Here is a 20,972-nt window from a genome sequence, read left to right on the forward strand (position 1 = left end):
CCATGCTCTTCCACATCCTCCTTACTGCCGAGTGTGTTTTTACATATAAAAGATCCATGCTGAGCTCTTATCAAATGCACTTCTGCCACCTTGTGGCCGTTTTTATGGCTTCAAACTGCAGTGACTGTGACTTCTTTTAGCCTGCAGTCCCATAATCACCCCCAAAAAATTTAAGAAGTATAAATATGTCTTTGATATTGAATGAGTTGATGAAATAGTTGTTATCAAATATAATACAAAGCGATAATTACATAACTACATAATTGGTTACCAAAATAAAGTTTCAATAAAAAAAGCTCTACCTTTGAAAATATACAGTATTTCTAGATAGATACAGATTATGTGACTTCATATGGATACTACGTACAAAGACGATGTCCTTGAAGAAAATAAACACAGCCAAGAAGCACAATATCAAAATGCTGTATAATAATTGCACTTTATGCTAAATGTATCCGGTTCCTAGGATGAAGACAAACTGCACACATGGTCTGCCATCAGGTGCCTGCTTTGTTGAACACAAGAAAATACCTGTGCAATCCCTCATCACACATTCTTGTTTGCACCAACAGCAACACTTCTACTTATGCTTTTTTATTTGCGGCTCATATTTTTTTGAACATTCATACATCTGCTATGAATATTAAGACTTCAAAGTGAAGGTAAATAATTTGCCTGAAGGTAGAAGTTGAAATACACTCAGCATTGTCTTGATTGTCTTATTGATTTGATTCATTTGAAGGGTTATTTTTCCAAGACGGAATGATAATACAGTAGAACCTTGGTTAGCGTCATTCATCCGTTCCAGAAGGTCCGACTCTAACCTGTTGCCTTTTATGTTGCTACCACTTTCTGATAAATTGGGCATCCTGGCCCGTTCGCGTTGCTCATGATTAATATTAACATGTGGGGGCTGCCCCAAGTGGAGGAGTTTAAGTATCTCAGGGTCTTGAGTAACAAGTGAAGGAAGGATGTAACGCAAGATCGACAGGTGAATTGGTGCGGCGTCTGGAGCGATGCAGACTCTGCATCGGTCCGTTGCGGTGAAGAATTTACCATTCGATCTACGTTCCTACCCTCACCTATGGGCATTAGCTTTGGGTAGTGACCGATTGGACAAGATCGTGGGTACAAGCGGCCAAAATGAGTTTTAAATATGACATAACTACTAACACGTCACTACTACCAGGAGAACCAGACTATAGAGCGGGAGCAGCCACCAGGCGTGGCCCAGCAAGGTGCACTGCAGTCGGGCACACGTTCCGAGCAACCGGTGTGATGCCACGGAAGTCTCCTGCAAAACTTTGGCACTTTTCAAACGCCGCGGTGCTGGCACATCAGCCAGGTTAATTATGTGACATATCATAATATAATTTACATTGACGTGAAATTCCCCAGCATTCCTTTCAACCTTTTATTGAAACACTTTCCCCACAGCAAGACGCCTAAAGGATATGCTTTACTAAGATCCTAGTGACACGAAGAGCTTCTGTGACTTACTGGTGCATTACTGTCTAAAAGGCAACGTTATTTGGACCAATAAAAGGCTAATACATTGTTGGGAGTGGAATTACTCAGAAGTTATCTCAGCCTGAAGAACATGACCACAACCCCTGATGTTGTTTAGATCAATAAAGCCCATTATAGCAGAGACCTCATACACAGATAAGGCTATGGTACCACAACACTGTGCTGCTTCCTTCACTGCAAAGAGCACAAAACAAAACCAGATTCAAAGAAAAATGTCATGAAAAAAAGTCACCAGGCAGGACGTTTGTATGGACATGAAGGTTGCAAGTCTCTTTTACAGCCTGGTTGTTGGTCAGGACAATTTTGAAGGATATTGTATCATTATTATTATTATTATTATTATTATTATTATTATTAAAGATGATCAAGTCATTATTTTGAAATTAAAAATGAAAAATATTACAAATGTAGACCGTACATACACACGATTGTGTAAAAGGCTTAGGCCACCAAAGAAGTGGGAGTAAGTCCCTCAAGTCACGAGCAAGTCCTAACCTTCAAATCTCAAGCAAGTCAAGTGAGTCATTGCTCAGGCCAAGCAAGTCACAAGAAAAATCTGATAAATGACCCCCGCTTCCACATTGAAATCAGTAGAGACTGTTTTACTCCACCATGAACTCGTGCAATACCAAAGACGTAGTTCTACGTTTCTCTAAACCCCAACGCCCATTCCCAGCAACGACTTTTACGTTTTTTGGCACGAGAGGCAAAAAGAGGGGATGACGCAACTCTCCACTAATGCAATTTGAAGCCACAAAAACGGCCGCAAGGTGCTAGAAGTGCACACACAGAGTTCAGTTCCAAATGTGAAATGGTGTTGTATTTGCAAATAAATTGTTATTTTGATGTAAAACAACCTTTTTTTTCAAGTTATGCTTGACATGTATCATTTCACAAAAGGCTGTTTTTCTCCCATTTCTAGTTGGGAACTGATATTTACCTGAAACGTACTACCTGTATGTTCTACTGCTGATTACTAAAGAACTCGAAAGACGAAAGACGACAGTCTAATCGTTCTCTTGGTAGGTTCCATGTGTGTATAGCCGTAGAACACAATATTCTGTGCCTTGAAAGCTCAGTAAAAAATGTCTAAAATGGTCGCTACTGGGGGGGCTGTCTTTTGAAAAATGGCTGAGATTGAATGAGTTGATAAATAACGGATAACTCCACAGAATGAGGCCTTTTACATTTTAAAAGATGACTTTTATAGGACTTATGGTAAGTCAAAATAAAATGCTCACAAGTGCATGATTAAAACCAGCAGTGGTCCTGGAAAAGAATGATTTTAGGATAAATGTATAATGTTAACTAAATCGATATCCTTCACTCCTGTTTTTTTAGGCTGCTTTACAATGGAAGGTAATGACTTGATATGTTGAATATTACATATTCAAATGAAAGCTGCTGATTAGCAGCAGTTAGCATGTTGGCCACACAGTCAGCAGATGTGAAAGATGCGAGTTAGAATCTCCGTCGAATTGTCAAACTGCACGTTTTCAGTGTGTTCATGTTTTGTGGAAATTGCAGCGCACACAAGCACGACATCGCTCCACAACAAACCACAGGAAGTACGTTTTTACATGACTCGTACATGCAAAATGGCAAGATTTACTTGTGTTAGACAACAAGGTCCCTTTCCATCCTGTACTACACACCCTCAATTGGAGGATCCTCCTGATATACAATAAAAAGTCCAAATAAATACTCCGACAGGCTATGGTGAGCATTTTATGAAAAGAATATCTGCTAAGTTGATCCATGAGTCGAAGTGGTCATATATGTCGATATGCCACTTGGCAAGGATACATTTGGTCGGTCACTAAATAGTTGTGTACGCATTTCAAGAAAAGAGCAAACAAGGAAAGAAGGCAAACACATTTCAATGATTTAGGAGGAAATAGATACGCGTTTACATGTTTACCTGTACACCCTGCTATCAGTGTGCTAATCCTGTTCATATGTTACCTTGAAGTCAAAGCGCTGCTCAATGTTATGGCAACGTCAGACTACAGTAGTACCTCGCATAACATAAACCTCCTTTTACATAAATTCTTTATGTTCAGTGGAATTTAGGTAAAGTTTTTGCTTCGTATTACAGAAGAAATTCCATATAACGTAAAGCGTCAAGTCAGTGCAAGTCTTTTTTTTTTTTCCAATCAACTTTATTAATGCAGCAAGTCGCTGCAAGTTCAGACTAACACTTGGTGACGCCTTCTGACACATCACGCTCTCATTGGCTGATTTTCAGGGCACCGCCTCCGCTCTCATCTCATTGGCTGATTATCAGGGCACCGCCTACACTCTCATCTCATTGGCTGACTTATCCAGCACGTACGTGAGTTTGTGTGAGAGACAGGCTTCTCCCTTCAACCTCCTTCCTCTTCGTAGTCCCCCTGAAACTAACTTAAACAATTAAGTTAAGTTACAAATTAACATTTTGCACACAGCATTATCGTGTAGTGCGTGTGCGTTTGTCTGTGAGACCAGATGACGCTTAGACTCTTTGAGTCGCGTTTCGACTCAGGCTAGTCCTCCTCCTCCTCCTCCTTCCTGCCTCCACTTGCGCTCCTGATCAAGACATCTCGTGAACAATAGGATTGTTTTTGTTTTTCAGTTTTATTCATTTACAGTAATCTTATTCATTACCGTATTTTATATTGGAATGTTACTCTACTATGTTTATGCTAACGTTTTCTTATATTTTCCCACCATATTTGGTGGACTTTGAATATTTTGAAGGGCCAAAGGGGTGAGTTTGGGAAGATCTTGGAACAGATTAGGCTATTTACATGTATTTTACGCTTCGTATAACGTAAAAACCCTATAACATAAAGGTTCTCAGAACGGATTATTTACGTTGTAGGGGCGTCTACTGTATTTGAAAGTTAAGATCTGAAAAAAGTGAGTTATGATGAAACTGATTGCTGCCTTTGCTGCGACGTGAGATCCAAGCAGGGCGGGGTGTATTATTGACTCAATGCTGCCTGGACACGTGGGCCTGTTTTACAATTCAGCCTTTAACAGATGTGCCTTTTTATGTGGCGGGTTCTCTCGAGTTGAAACGGCTCTGTCCACATAGAAGAAGCCGTAAGGCTCATCATAAAACCTGCAAACATGACAGCAATGGAGCAGGGATCAGCATAGATGATCTTTTCACCAAGCTGAGCTGCTTGGATCGCTGAAAGGATGGCCATATTTCTTTTGATGGCTGGGAGGCGTCCGAGGTGTAGAATGTGTCTAAAATGGCACTTGACCGTGGAACCTCACTTAGAGTACGACCTGGTTAGCGTATTTTTTGGTTTATGGCAAAAATTCACACAAAAACCTTAGATTTCCGGTGTGTGGGTTAACTCTAACCCGAACCCTAACATCAACGTGCATGCTCTCTGGGCCGCCACCCACGCCCGTGCTTTTAACACACCAAAGCCCAGTTCTCACTGCGGAGAATAACATGGGACTTGAAGTATGTCCACGTATTGCCGCCACGGGATGCCTCGATGACGGCACGTACGGGAGCCCACAGGTCTATACAGCACTTTTTTAATCATCGGTTTTCATTATAGTGAAAAACCTGTAACGACGTCAACCGATATTATATTTTTATGCCAATATCGGGCCGATAATAGTGGTGGGACGATATTATCGGAGATACCAAATTTTTACATATTACTTTAAATATTTTTTACATTTGTATTTATTTTTAAAATGTTGTAAAAAAAGCCCAAAAAAACATGTAATTTATGTATTTAAAGACAAAGCTGTGTTATTAGTATCAACTTGTCAGCTTTCTCTTTACAATGTCCCTTTTTGCTCTTTTTCTCCATTTTTGCTGTGGTTTTCTTGTTTTGGTTTTATTTCTACAATGTGCCACGCGCCAATGAAAAGTGAGCCGCCGTCTGCAAATGGCCCCCGGGGCACAATTTGGACACCCCTGTGTTAACATTTTTGGGTGTTTGAAATTTGATGAACTGGACTTGCATTCTTTCTTGTAGGAAAAGCCGATTCGCTTAGCGCGCGTCTCGGGTTTTGTCTGACTTGGAACGGGTTAATGACGTTAACCGAGGTTTCACTGCACGCTATAATGTCGTTTGCACTACTGGGGAAACAAACCAATCCTCCATGCTAGTAATGTATTGCAGGGTGATGATTTAAAGTCATCGTATGACAGCGACTGCTTTTATTGCTTGCTCAGTCATTCCAAGAAGCAATCCTAGCCAACGCGCACTTCCATGCACGTGTACGAAAATGTCACACTTCTTCAATGTGCATTATTTTACCAATTTATTCATCATTTATTTTTCTTTGGGAGTTGCGGTGGCACACTCGCTGCCACTTTCTGTTCCAAGCAGGAAGGCCGTGTGAACGAGCGCTGCGTCTGCGTCCAGACCCTGAAAGTTACACAACACAGGGTGGCCCCTTCATCACCCACCTCCTCCCCACTTCCCAGAAATGATCAAACCTGGGCATTCTAGTGTAAAGGTGAACACTAGAAAGATAAGACTAGGTGTATTCTTGTGTGTTTTTTTTCAGGGGAGGGAGGTGAGTCGCATCCTGCATGAAAACCGCATCCTGAACAAGCATCGCTGCGCCTCACGGTAAATAAATACTCTCCTCTGCAAAGCTTCCGTCAACTGTCACTGCTTTGGCTCCCGCTCACCTTTCAAGTCCAAACAGGAAAGTGCAGGGAGGCAAAGAAGTTGGCAGATATGAGCTTTAATTTGCTTTGCGACGCGAAGCCAAAGAACACACAGCTTCCTATTCTCCGGTCCCGACTAGCTGCAGAGGCTGCGTTCTGTACCCACAGTCCTTCCTGTCAACTTTCATTAGCACTTGGGCTGCCAAGGTAGTCGGGATATCAACAGTTAGTGGACCGCTTGTATGCTGCGAACGTTTTCAAAGCATTGTGCAAAAACTTAAGAGGAACACTGATGCTACGTTTCCCCTGGAAAACACCCACACACATGCTCGTTATTTACGTAATTAAATAAGGCCAACTTGAAGAAGAGGAAATCAATGATTTTTGTTCACCAAAGCCATGCATATGAACTACAGAAGTTTCCAATGAGTTTTGCCTGTCTATTTAAATGCCTTTTCAAGTGACCCACAGCCAGGATCATTCTGCTTACATTTACTCAACCTTTTTGTTTCTCTTCTTTGTGCGTGCTGCAATACTTCATTTGTGTTCTGTGCGCGCACACGCTCGCCCAGACAGTCGAGTTTGCTGATGTTGTTGTGGCGTGGTTCGGCCGACAGGCCACCTCCTCATCATCCTTACAACATCCGGGTAAACGTTCCAATACAATATTTACCCTTAGCTCATTCAAGCTCAACCATTTTTCAAAAGACAACCCCGTCAGTAGCGGCCATTTTAGACGGATCCTTCAAGGCACACACAACATTGTGTTCTGTGGCTGTATAAACCTACCAACAGAAAGATTAGACTCCCTCTTTCATCAGAAAAAAAAACACTTACTTTCTACCTTTTTCTGTTCTTTAGTAATCAGCAGTAGAACACAGGTGAGTTTCAGGAAAACATCAGTTCCCAACTAAAAAAGGGAGAAAAGCAGCTTTTTGGGAAAAGATACATTTCAAGCATAACTTTCACTTTGACACAATTTTTTTTTTTGCTTTTGTGACAGCTGAAATATCTAAACATCACAAAAAGGGCTTTTTTTGCATCAAAATAATTTAGTTACATTTATAACACCATGAACTATTTTCAGTTTTCACATGCATGTTTCGCATGCATGTGCAAGCGTTAAAATGTCCCTACAAGGCGTAACCTTCTGCATGCTGCACTCCTCCTTCCTGTCGTGTGATGTTTTTCTATTTACAAGGTCACTGCCGAGCTCTGATCAAATGCACTTCTGCCATCTAGTGGCTGCTTTTATGGCATAAAACAACTCTACAGCCACATTCAGTCGTGGAGAGTTGCCTCATCACCTCTTTTAGCCTCTCGCTCAAAAAAACGTCAAAGATGTATGAATGTGTCTTTGAGATCGAGCGTCCGTGTTTATAAAAATGCATAACTGCATCTTTGCTATTGAATGAGTTCATGATGGTCGTGGCAGGCGACTGTTTAGCGTGTGAGAGCCGCACATGGTATATTGTTTCACTCAAGTTCCGTGTTTATGGGCCACAAATATATTTTCTATTGATAGGAGTGTGTATGGAAACAAGGAAACGTCGTAAACCGAAGACCAGCAGGGCGCTACGTCAGTAAATCAGTGTTTACTGCTTCATTAATTCGTCTTTTACGTTTTTATGTGTGAGAGGCAAAAAGAGGTGATGACGCAACTCCGCACTAATGCATTTCACTTCAGAGCAATTTTAAGCCATAAAAACGGCCACAAGGTGGCAGAAGTGCATTTGATAAGAGCTCGGCAGGGATCATGTGAATGGAAGAATCACGCGACAGGAAGGAGGAAGTTACAGAGCGTGGAGGAGTGTAGCGTGCAGAAGGTTACACATCATAGGGAAATTTGAACACATGCGCACGCGTGCACACACATGCACACAGGTAGTTCTATTCCAAATGTAAAACCTGTAAATAGTTAATGGTGTCATATTTGTAAAAATAATTATTTGGGTGTAAAACCCCCTTTTTGTGGTGTTTATGTTGGTATAGTTGCTTAGATATTTCAGCTGTCACAAAAGCAAAAACTACTTGTGTCGAAGTGAAAGTTATGCTTGTATGTTTTCACAAAAAGCTTTTCTAGTCAGGAACTGATATTTGCCTGAAACTTACCTGTGCTGCTGATTACTAAAGAACAGAAAAACAATGAAAGACAGGAGTCCAATCTTTCTTTTGGTAGGTTCCATGTTTATATAACCATAGAACACAATATTCTGTGTGCCTTGAAAGATCAGTCAAAATGGTCTAAAAAGGCCGCGACTGAAGGGGTTGTCTTTTGAAAAATGGCTGGGATTGAATGAGTTAAAACATGTTCATAACCTGAGACATTTTAGTCTGGCGCCCTTTCATTTGTTGTATTGTATTGTACTGTGTATTTATCAGATAGTTTACATGTGCGTATGTTACCGACACATTTCGCTTGCTTCTCTTCAGGGAGCAAGCAGTGCTTACTGAACTGTGTCGTGCAAGGCTGTTACATTTGTGTCAAGTTGTGCCATCTTGATCAGACAGTTAAAGGCGCCGTTCTCTTTGCCTGAGGAGAAGACGCACTGGTCAGACACATTACTTAAAGGGCAGCCTCTCACTGAGCACGCCTGAACCTGCCCAAGGGTGTTGTTGTGAGTGGCTGTGGCTGTGTTTACGCTTGATCCTCAAGACCCCCGATTGTTGTTCATTTCCTGTGGAAAGGCAACATGAGAATAAACAGGCCAAACGCTGCTCTTCCCTGGCGTTCACGCACATTATAGCTCTTTTATGCACAGTTGGTTAACCATGGGAAATTATGCAATTAAAACAATTTTCTGCATCTATCAGTCAGAGTGATCTAATAAGCTATTGAAATGACACTAATGGAGTCAACCGCTCTCTCCTTCCCCGAGCAAAGTCTTTCCCTGTATGACACGATGAAGCCAAACCATCTGCATCAGTGGAAAACAAAGAGAGCCAAGAGGAGTAGAATTACATTCGTTTAGCAGGATGTTGGTGAGCACAGTTGAGATTTAGCAGTTTTCTTTATGAGGTGTGGTGGAGCAAGGAAGTCATTTTGGTGCGTGTTCAAAAGAATAATTGGCAGCAGAATACAAGACAAAACACAGCAAACCTCTTAGTTTTTAAGACAACACTCACCATCAACCAATATTAACATTAATATTTCAAGTGCTCATGAAACCAGAACACGTTAATTATGTGCAAAATAACATTGAAAGGCATATTTACAGTGTTTTTTTTATTAACTAAGCCCTTCAGTAGCGACCATTTTAGACGATTTTGACTGACATTTCAAGCCACACAGAATATTGTGTTCTATGCTTATATAAACATGGAACCTACCAAAAGAGAGATTAGACTCCCATTTTTCAGCAGAAAAAAGAAGAGTTTGTTTCTACCTTTTTTCGTTTTTTAGTAATCAGCAGAAGAAGATAGGCAAGTTTCAGGAAAATATCAGTTCCTGACTAAAAAAAGGGAGAAAACAGCTTTTTGTGAAAAAGATATAGTTCAAGCATAACTTTCACTTTGACATATCTAAACAACTATACCACAACATGAACACAAGTGTTTGTTTTTTTTACACAATAAACTATTTACAATGGAACTGAACTCTGTGCGTGTGTGTGTGTGTGTGTGTGTGTGTGTGTGTGTGCTTTAAAATTCCCCTACAGTAACCTTTTGCACGCTACACTCCTCTTCCCCGTTCTTCCACTTCCTCCTTGCGGTCATGTGTGTTTATCCATCACCTCTTTTTGCCTCTCGTGCAAAAAAACGTAAAAGACATATAAATATGCCTTTGGGATCGGGCGATCGGATTATAAAAATGTACAAATGCGTCTTTGGTCGTCAAAGAGTTACAAAACAAACTGGTCAGAAATCGGAGGAGGAGAGGCTGACGTCACTTTGAGAACCCTACCTCTCAGGACTACGCTTGGAGCACAACTGTCTGTGTCAAACATGGCTCCCTCGCTCTATTGTGGTTTTACAAAAATTCACCAATTAATAAATGATCACCGTTTCGTGGTGGACTATGGCCTATTATTGGTCAAAAACATTGAAAGACAAGTCCTATGTAGTCTTCTGGTCACTGCTAGGTGTCAGTAATGTCACAGTGATGAAGTCAGCCATGGATGAAGAGTCTGAAATGACAGTGATAAAAGGTTCTCCAGTCCCTGTGGCAGCGGTATGCTTTTTAGCTTCTTACGTTGTCCTTCTTCCCCACTCAGTTTCAAACTTATTCCTAAGTTTAAAATAAAAAAATGGAGGTCATCTCTTGTGCCACTTCAGAGATCCCGTAGCCTGCACATAAGCGGTGCGCCATGTGGCGTGAAGAAAGTGTCCAGAGTCTGTGTGTGGCAGCCTAATGTTAGACTGGCTGTCCGGCACATCAGTCAAGTGGCAAAGGTCAAAGTGAGGACAGATGATGTCAATCTTTTTTTTTTTTTTTTTTTTTAAATGGCACGCCATCGACCCACATTACGCTCAAGATACTACAACAGCAAACAAGGAATTGCCCCAATGCTAACGGTGAGTCGTTATGTCTTATTATTACTTATGTATACTAGATTGGCTAATATAAGGACAAATGTGACTATAGGGGTGTTATTTCATGTCTACAGGGCTCTAATAATGTCAAAAAAACATTTTTAGAAGGTTTAAACAAGTTTTCAATGAAAATATTAATTTTATTAATATCGAATCGCACTTCGCAGAAATTCACGTATCGTGGTCAGGACTGGAACCAAGTAACCGCGATAAACAAGGGATGACTGTAGAGTGTTTTCATATTGCTGTGCTGTGTTTGTTGATTTTCTGTTATATTGTTAGATACTTTTTTGATATTATGCCTGTTTCTTGCATGGCAGACTTTTGCTCCAACACTTGAGTAGACAGAGTAAGCCTGGCCACATTGCCAAAAGAATCCATTCATCAGATCCTGGTTCCGGTACCGTGTTCGGCCCACTTCGAAAACAGTTGTTTTAATACTGTGCCTCAGATAAAAGACCGTTTGAATGTGTATTACCGCAGGGTGTTTCTAAGGTCAGCTGACCCGACCCAGACTGAAATCTGCCGGTGAAAACACGAGCGCTGACGCAGATGGAAATAAAAATGCAAAAACCCAGAAGACGTTTGGCTGTGGAAAAGCGTGCCAAGGTGGCAGCAAGTAAATGCTTTTTTTTTTCTCTACTTGATTTAGTCTACAAATCTTAGAATAATGATCAGGGTTTTCATGGCAAATTTCACTCACTCATCTTGTATCTTGCAGTCTCCATACAGGACATCTGTCAGTGCCAATCAGTGCCAGTCAAACCACATGCAGTACCTGCTGTGAAAGTGATCCAGAGCCAGCCGACACTAATGTACACATGTATGTAGTAACAATGTACAATGTCTTAAGTCGTACTGGGCGTTTTCTCTTTCTTCTCTTTGCTGTGCAAGGCTGTGTTTTGATGAGTCCGGTTGCCGGAAAGGGTCCTCAGCATGAAATCGCAGCCAAGATAGCAGCGTTTGAGAAAACTTGCTGGGGGGCGTTTGATAATCACAACTTCATTTCACTCGTATTTTATAGTGTTTTACTGGCAGATGACAGCAGTATGACAAAAATGATTATTAAGTAAATACTTTTCCTTTTATGAAACATCTTTTGGTGTCATGAGCACTTGAAGTATGTACAATATGAAAGAAGATCCATTCATGGAAGGCCAACAGTAGTGCCTGGTAAAGAATGTGATAGCAGCATGTGAAATAAAGTATTTTATTGATTGTAGTGTTGGGACCGGCTTTTTGTGCAGGGCGAAAGTCCTCCCCCCAGATTATTTTATTCTAACAGCTGTGAAATGAGCCTAGGACTCTCAAGGACAGTTTACAATTTCATTCAAACAGCAGTAGATGCAAACAATTGTAATGCCAGTGCTGGAGAGAGCGATTAGAAGCCAACGAAGGTTTAGTGAAGTCCAGTCAATCTCCAGCAAGGAACTTCCACTTTCTTCTACAACAGGTTTTCCCCAACTTTTCATAGTGCTGTTTGTAATTCTGGATCCAAAAAAAACATTTTGATAAAAGTTTTACATGAGCACTGATAAATACATAAGATGTGATCTAATTTTCGGGGGAATCCACACTGTCGCATCCTGACACGCACATGCATTGACAGGTTTTTACAGTGCGGGGACTGGAAGGCAGATATAAATTAAACCTTCATGATTAAATACTCTTAATACACACCATGATCATCAAACTTACTTACATGTTCGTACAACTTGCATAGAGCAAAGAAGAACTTCATGCCCTTTCTTCTGTCAGAAAGGTGATAGATAAGCACGCTTCAGAACTTTGTCTACAACAGAGTGGAAAATATTCCATTCCTAACAGCGACTGTAGCGACTATCAAGTCCTACCAATTTTTGGCACAGATCATAACGCACTTGAACAACATCCAGACAAAAGAATACGTTTGGGGTATGTTCTCATTTACTGCACAAAAATGAATGAGTAAATCCACTGTTCTGAGTGGCGGAGTATTGCGGCGGGTTGACTAGATGCCGAGTGCGGAGGTACAGTATGTCTGCGAGCGAGCGTTAAAAAAAAATCATGTGTCACCTCTGCACTCACATACGGCCCCTTCAATGCCGCCACCAGTGGTCAAATGAAACATAGCTCAGCAAACACACACCAGAACCAAAATAAGCCAAGCAAAGCATGAATGGCTCTGCATGGGCTCGCATGCTAAGGATTAAGACAGTGCTGCAGACGTTCACGGGGTGTTTCACAGAATGGGAACAAATGCACACCCCCAAACATTGACCTGGATATCCTGCATCTGTGTCCGCCCAGTGTCGAAACACTCCTCAACAAGTTCAAGGGAAATGCTTTCATTGGGCTGTCCTTTTGAACTAACTAGCAAGCAAAACGACTGGAGAGCTTTTTGTGTTTATGATCCATCTTGATGGGATACAACCATCCATTAGATATAGCTCTTCCTATATAGATACTCCATACAGGGGGAGCGGTAGTACCCACAAGTAAGTGCCCCATCAGCAGAGAGGGAAAAGCTGCCTTTTATGGTAACTGATCACAGACTCGATCCATTGACCACATCGCCCACAAATGAGGCGTTCAGTGTCATGGCGGGGCAGCCGTGCAAGAGGAGCAGAAAGATATGACCCTCTAGTTATTCATGCATGGATCTGCCCGATGCCGTCCTCGTAGTCGTTTGGCCTCCCTTCTGAGAAACATTACCAAAACATGCTTAACAGGAACACATACCTACTGGCTGACGAGAGCTGTTGGAGTCATTTCATCAGCTGCAATGTTGCAGAGTGTACCAAATTTTCCGCTCCATAAATCACTCCAGAGTATAAGTCGCATCAGTCAAAAAATGCGTCATGACGAAGAAAAAATATCATATAGAGTCATCCCTCAGTTAATTGTTTCAAGCGCGATAAGTTAATGACAGCGAAGCAGGATTCAATATTAATAAACGGAATATTTTCGGAGAGCATAGAAAACCTGGTTATGACTTTCTAAATACGGGTTTTAACATTATTAGAGCGTTGTAGACATGAAATAACACCCCAATAGTCACTTTTGCACTCCTACACTTAGTAGGCCTCTCACGATAACAAATCTAATTTTGCTAGTTGATATTTGTCCTGCAAATTATTGTTGATATTCATTTTTTTAGACCATTTTTTCATTAACTGTCATGAGAGGTGTAACTCACATTTGAACCACTAGATGGTACTGAAGTTTAGTGTCGCTTGACAAGTTGCTGACCTAGAACCTTTCTCTGTTAAGGAAAAAAAAAAAAAACACTCCAATAAAACTTACGCACGCACGCACGCGCACACACACACACGCGAACACACACACACGCATTATTATTATTATATAGTGTATTGTTAAACACGTGTAGGTCATATTTGAGCTGGACCACATACCTGTAGTGGTGGAGTCAAACGCATGATTGTCCTTCAACACGTCTTCTTACTCTTCAGAAATTGCTGTTTGTGACGTGCATGTACGTTCTCCCAGGCAATTCGTACCGAAATGTTGGCTGTATTGAAAGGTTGCATTTCTTTTGCAATGTAGCAAGCGGCACTGTATGTGAGCGCGCACCATTTTGCACTGTTTCGTTTTATATTTACTCCTCCAATCAAACGCCTCAGTAAGCGTTGACTGTCGGGACGAAGGCTCTGCTGCACATCCACAGTGGAGCTGTGGCATTCGCTTTTGTGCCTACATTCATTTTAGAATTTGCTTGCTAACAGCTAGCACTATGTCTGTGTATCCACTCACAAGTAGCCCCCGGACGGATAATCAATTTATAGATTATCGTAAAAGGCCTACCTATTATTCTTTGTTTCATTGCGGAGGCTACTGCATCATACATAAGAGATAGCATAGCAAGTTACAAGCTAACTAGTTAGCCTCTCCAATTTATTTTTTCTCAACTTAAGCAAGTTTTTCAAACAGAGTGGGGAAGAAGGACAAAGAAGCCAAAAACTTACCACTTCTACACAGAATGAGAGAACCTTTTTTTCATTTGATAAACTGGCATGTGAGAGGACACCTTGTGTGTAGAAACGTATCAAACAGGCATATTTTAACACCAAAACTACAGTTGTGTATTCACAAATGAATTAAATCATACGTGTGTATTTAGTTAGTCGGTAGCTGACACAGCAGCTACAATCTCCAAGCTAGACATAATTAAACAACACTGCTGTCTAAAATAATAATATGATTCTTCAATCTACACAGATATCTAATATAGTTGCACATTACTTATAGTCAGAAATTGTCCTAAATCCTATATATTACATATTCATACAATTTGAGCTACTGTAGCATAAACAAACAAAACACAATACATCCTCAGATGGAGATTTGGAACAAAATGGAATGTCCTGCTGAGATGCATTCAACATCAAGCTTTAGCCCAACCCCACCCCCCAACACCTACAGAAGCGAGCAGATAGAGTCATCTTCGCAGTCTGATATTTAATTGCACAGAGATTCCATTACCTTGCACAAATGTCACGTTCTCTTCTGATCACTTTGTCTGGCTAGCATCCAGACCCACAATGTGCTCCTCCAATCAGGGCTCGTAGGTCATACGGAGGTAACAAAAGGAGCGTAACTAAAATACCAACATGTCAAAAACAGGAAACCAAAACCACAAAAACAGCCGCAGATCTAGATGCAACTGCCATCACGTTTAAAAATTGGTACAGTGTTCTTAAGTTTGAAAACTTCACCCTCACTCCTCCAAACTTGCAGTATTTCTAGTCATCGTGGCCACAGAGCTCAATATGTCTCCTCTGACCATCAATCTGCATTTGGTTTGTCTATGTGGGCAGCTTCAAATGTCAGTCGAGCTCTCAGTCAATCGCGATTGGCAATATAAGAATTACATTGTATGATTGTTCATGTTTCTCTGAACACCAAGATGATGCTGTGATGTACGACGCTAAGACGTCTGTGTTCTCCGACTGTCTGGGAAGCCGTGAACGCGCAAGTGCTTGTGTGTGTGTGTGTGTGTGTGTGTAGCGCTGGATGTGTCGAGACCGCTATATTTGATGATATTCTTCTAGCTACATTTACTGATAACGTTGTGGCGTTATTGCAGAGCTCTGGTAACGGGAACAGTACCTCTGGATTGGAACACCGTGGTGGTGGTCCCTCTTTTCAAGAAGGGTGAGTGGAGGGTGTGTTCCACCTATTGGGGGGGTCACACTCCTCAGCCTCCCTGGGGAAGTCTATCCCAGGGTGCTGGAGAGAAGGCTACCACCGTTAGTAAAACCTCGGCTACAGGAGGTGCAATGTGGTTTTCGTCCCAGTTGCAGAACACTGGACCAGCTCTACCCCCTTGCAAGGGTACTGGAGGGGACATGGGAGTTTGCCCAACCGGTCTACGTGTGCTTTGTGGACCGTGTCCCTCACTGTGTCCTGTGGGAAGTGCTGCGGGACTACAGGATTGGTGGCACACTACTACGTGCCATTCGGTTCTTGTACAACCAGAACAGGAGCCTGGTTTGCATTGCCAGCAGTAAGTCCAGCCCGTTTCCGGTGAACGTTGGCCTTCACCAAGGCTGCCTTTTGTCACCGATTCTGTTCATAACATTCATGGACAGAATTTCTAAGCACAGCCAAGGTGTCGAGGGAGTCCAGTTCGGGGGCCTTAGGATCTCGTCTCTGCTATTTGCAGACGATGTGGTCCTGATGGCTCTGGTTCTTGTGTCGTGACCTTCAGAGGTTACTGGGGAGGTTTGCAGCTGAGTGTCAAGCTTCTGGGATGAGACTCAGCACCTCCAAATTTCAGGTCATGGTTCTCAGTCGGAAATGGGTGGAATGCACCCTCCGGGTTGGAATGAGGTCCTGCCCCTTGTTCACAAGTGAGGGAAGGTTGGAGCGTGAGGTTGACAGGCGGCTCGGCATCATACATCAGTCATACATCCGCTGTACTGGACCGTCATGGTGAAGAGAGAGCTGAGCCGGAAGGCAAAGCTCTCAATTTAATCGGTCGATCTATGTTCTCACCCTCACCTATGGTCATGAGCTTTGGGTTGTGACAGAAAGAACGAGATTGCGGAGAAATGTGTTTCCTCCGTAGGGTGGCTGGACTCATCCTAATAGATGAGGAGGGTGAGGAGCTCGGTCATCCGGGTGGAGCTCAGAGTAGAGCCGCTGCTTCTACACATGGAGAGGAGCCAGTTGAGGTGGCTCGGGCATCGGATGCCTCCCGGACGCTTCCCTGGTGAGGTGTTCCGGGCATGCCTGCCGGGAGAAGGCCCCAGGGCAGACCTCGGACACGCTGGAGGGATTATGTCTCACAGCTGGCCTGGGAACGCCTTGGTGTCCTCACGGTGGAACTGGAAGAGGTGGTCGGGGACCGGGAAGTATGGTCCCACAACCCAGACCAGGATAAGCGGAAGAAAAGGGATGGATGGATGGATGAATGGATGGCGTGCTGGTATCGGAATTGTATTGGTATCGTCAGACAGCTAAATTGAGTTTTTTGGGATCGGTTTGAAATTGAAAAAAAATCTGTGCATCCCTAACTGAAATCAGTACATAGTGTGAAATTTTGCAAGAGTGTGAGGGGTTTCTGACCTCATGAGTGACGAAGTGCACCATGGCACCATGGCACCATGGCACCATGGCCTGCGGGTGTGTTCACCTTGTAGGTTTGGTTAAAAGAACTCCGGTGTGATTTCTTTCACATCGTGACTCATTTGATCAAGTGTGAAGGCGATCATAACAGTTAAATGTAATTCTGGTTCCCTAAATAATGGCAAGTAGCCAAAAACATCTGATGCCAATCCAGCTGTGGTGCAGGCGTGTCCTTGTGTCATTATTGTATGTGTTCTGCGTAAGCAAACAAGGAATTTGAGGTGCTTGATGTAAAAAATTTGCTGATAAAATAAAATGTAAAAATTCAACCACAAAAGCACCGTTTAAAAAGTGGCAGTGTGAACGAGAAGTTCTCAAAAACGGTAATGCATTATTTGGAAAACATAAACAAAGTTTCAGTTAACAGTATGGAAATTTGTATTTGGTAGAATATTCCGTGTTGTTTGCCAAACAATTTACTAAGCAATTAACAATTAATCGATGATTAATCAATTACCTAATTTATTGACAACTCGGTATTCCATTCATCGTTTTTTGTTTGTTTGATTGTTTGTTTTTTTATGTAAATATCCTTCGATTTCAGTCTGTCAACCGGGAATATTTTTCTTTCGTCATCCATGAAAGCAGACCTACTCTTTCAGATCAAAGCGAGATATTCACACACACCGACGTTGGAAAATCGTAATCAGCATTTGAGACTCTTTTCTGAAATGTTGCTGTTTGTGTTTGGTTAATATTGATTTGGTGTGTCTGTGACGTAACCAATTACTCGATTGGTAGATCGAGACAGATCAATCGAATCAATCAATTTTCATTAATTACACGGCAAAATAACTGCAATGGCTTAATTTATTTGAACATGTATACGAGTTACAATGAAATACATCACATAGTACAAATCGCATTCTCCACATGTCCAAAAGGAGTCGGAAGAACTAAAGCTTATTTAATCCTAACCCACCCCATCCATTTCACATCAATTGCGATACATTTATTCACTTCCTGTTTTGACTGTAATGAGAGTGCATCGTATCAAAAGCAATAAGCCTACATTTCTCAAGTATGTATGTATGTATTTCTCGAGTATTTAAAATTGTAATTGGAATGTCAAGAGCTTTTAAATAAACTGAACAAACAACATAGTAAATTAAAGAAAGACAAAAAAAACTCAATAGAAATAAAATGGACTCACTCAGTCTCTTTTAGCAAAAAAGCCACTCCAATAAAAATCACACACACGCCGTTATGGAGTGTGTTGTTCATCTGTGGTGGCGGAATAAAATGCAATGTTGCTGGTTGTCCTTCAACACGTCTTCCTTCAGGAATTGCTGTTTGTGACGTGTACATGCACGTTCTCCCAGGCAATCCGTACTGTCTGTCAAACATTTCTAACATTTCCCGTAATGTTGCCATTTCAACCGTATTGAAAGGTTGCATTTCTTTTGCAATGTGGCGAGCGACACTGTCTGTGACACCATTTTATGCTTCAGTAAACGTTGTCTGTCGGGACTGTCAACTCCACAATGGGGCTGTGGCATCCGGCATAGAAACCATGGTTTTTGTGCCATGCATTCATATTAACGATTGCTTGCTAACTGCTAGCACTCTGTTTGTGTATCCACACACTATCAGCCCCGCCTCCAAAGAGCCTGACAGGGGGGTTCACTCTCTCCGTTCAATCCACTATAGAACCAAAGTGCACAGACGCATGTAGAGTGAACCCTCTTGTCAGCCAGCCTGTGTGGTGAAGAGAGACAAAAACAAACCATTGATGGGTTTATTTTTATCGTTCCAATAATCGATTATGGTGACAGGCCTCATCAGGAAGTCATTGTTTCCTTCATAACTGTGGAAGACCTCCTGTGTGGTCCCGATACCAAAGACACCGCGTCTCAAGGAGCCTAACAACTTCAGGACTGTCGCCTTGACCTCTCACCTGATGAAGACCATGGAGAGGATTATCCTGCAGCACCTGCAACCCCTGGTGGGCACTCAGCTGGACCCCCTGCAGTTTGCTTACCGGCCTGGGATCGGAGTGGACGACGCAGTGATCTACCTGCTGCACAGATCAATGCTACACCTGGAGGACAGCGGGAGCGCTGTGAGGGTCATGTTTTTGACTTCTCCAGTGCCTTTAACACCATCCAGCCGTCACTACTCAGAGTGAAGATGGAGAGTGTGGGAGTAGACCAACACCTGACTGCATGGGTTATAGACTACCTCACCAACAGACCACAGTATGTGAGGCTCCGTCACTGTGTGTCTGACATGGTACTCTGCAGCACAGGTGCCCCTCAGGGTACGGTGCTCTCCCCTTTCCTCTTCACCCTCTACACCTCGGACTTCACACACAACTCCACACAGTGTCACATCCAGAAGTTCTCCGACGACACAGCCATCGTTGGTTGTGTTTCAGAGGGGAACGATCTGGAATACAGGACGGTCATCAGGGACTTTGTCAGCTGGAGTGAGCTTAACCAGCTGCAACTCAGCACCAGCAAGACAAAGGAGATGATCATTAACTTCCAGAGGAAAACATCTCACATCACAGCGGTGAACATCCAGGGAGCAGACATAGAGTTGGTAGACAGCTACAAATTCCTGGGTGTTCACCTTAACAACAAACTGGACTGGTCCGTCAACACCCACGCCCTCTACAAGAAGGGCCAGAGTCGCCTCCACCTGCTGAGGAGACTGAGGTCCTTTGGTGTGTGCAGGACTCTTTTACGGACCTTTTATGACTCTGTGGTGGCCTCAGCCATCTTCTATGCTGTGGGCTGCTGGAGAGGGGGCAGCACGGAAAGGGACAGGAGCAGGATCAATAGGCTGATCAGGAGAGCGAGCTCTGTCCTGGACGGTCCTCTGGACTCCGTGGAGGAAGTGGGGGAGAGAAGGATGTTGGCTAAGCTGACATCCATCATGGACAACACCTCTCACCCGCTACATGACACTGTTGTTTCCCTGAGCAGCTCCTTCAGCAGCAGACTGTTACACCCACGGTGTAAGAAGGAGAGGTTCCGCAGGTCCTTCATACCGACCGCTGTCAGGCTCTACAACACCTGCACCACCTGAACCATGTTGTAGTCACTATGTATTCTTTACTTGCGTATCTTGCTTGCTGCTGTAACAAGTGAATTTCCCCGCTGTGGGATAAATAAAGTACAATACAATACAATACAATAAATGATACCCCCTTTGTAAGTAACATGAAGCTGTGAGGAAGCCAATTTATTATAGAGCACCAAGTGTGAAAAATGTACAAGTGGCCAAAATGTGACTAATTCTGAGCCTTTGGAAATAAAGTAAAAGGTAAACAATATGTTATCATGTTAGAATAACACTATTAATGCTCATCAGTAAGTGTTTTCTCAAGTGGAGAGCATCACATACCCTGATCACTGGTGCTGAATTTCCAGGCACGCCATTCCGCCAATCAGAATTTTGCTTGCAGTCTTAGTGCAAGAGCATGGGGGCGTCTAAGAGAACAGAGAGAAAGGAGAAGGAAGGAAGGGAAACAATACAACAATTACAAACAGGAAGTGAAAAGGTGGGGGGGAAACCCCCTTCACAAGCTTAAAAATGGGTGCAAGTGACCTTCTTATATCACAAACATTTCACACATGACACACCAATTCCAGGCGGAATATTTTTGACCTACATGCATATTTCTGTCATCTCTATA

General features: G+C 42.5%; 1 protein-coding gene across 10 annotated transcripts in view; it reads right to left on the bottom strand.

Moving 5' to 3' along the window:
- Positions 1-20,972, bottom strand: part of foxp1b (forkhead box P1b) — a 205,417-nt gene that overhangs the window by 157,846 nt on the left and 26,599 nt on the right. For all 10 annotated transcript variants that reach the window (XM_054785295.1, XM_054785291.1, XM_054785289.1 and 7 more), the window contains one exon: positions 20,681-20,766. The gene's annotated coding sequence lies outside the window, so the exon portion shown is untranslated. The remainder of the gene's footprint in view (positions 1-20,680; positions 20,767-20,972) is intronic.

The sequence above is a fragment of the Dunckerocampus dactyliophorus genome, chromosome 8, assembly GCF_027744805.1.
Source record: "Dunckerocampus dactyliophorus isolate RoL2022-P2 chromosome 8, RoL_Ddac_1.1, whole genome shotgun sequence".
Taxonomy (NCBI): domain Eukaryota; kingdom Metazoa; phylum Chordata; class Actinopteri; order Syngnathiformes; family Syngnathidae; genus Dunckerocampus; species Dunckerocampus dactyliophorus.